Source organism: Narcine bancroftii, chromosome 5, assembly GCF_036971445.1.
Source record: "Narcine bancroftii isolate sNarBan1 chromosome 5, sNarBan1.hap1, whole genome shotgun sequence".
NCBI lineage: Eukaryota > Metazoa > Chordata > Chondrichthyes > Torpediniformes > Narcinidae > Narcine > Narcine bancroftii.
Window position 1 is genome coordinate 254160321 of NC_091473.1, and position 258 is coordinate 254160578.

Genomic DNA, 258 nt, shown 5'->3' on the forward strand with positions numbered 1-258 from the left:
GAGAGCCATCTCATTCACTATCATTAACTTCCTTAAAGTTACCAATGGGTAAACAAAGGAGCTGTCTGTGTTACTCCTGGTCCTTGACTACATCGGGGACCCAAGTCTTTCCTTTGTGCAAGGTCGAGTCAAGTTTATTGTCATCTGATTGTATGTGCAACCTGATGAAACAGTTCTTGGTGCAGTTCTTGGTGCAAAACACACAGACACACAATCAGATATAACACACATACAAACATATTATACATATGCAGGACA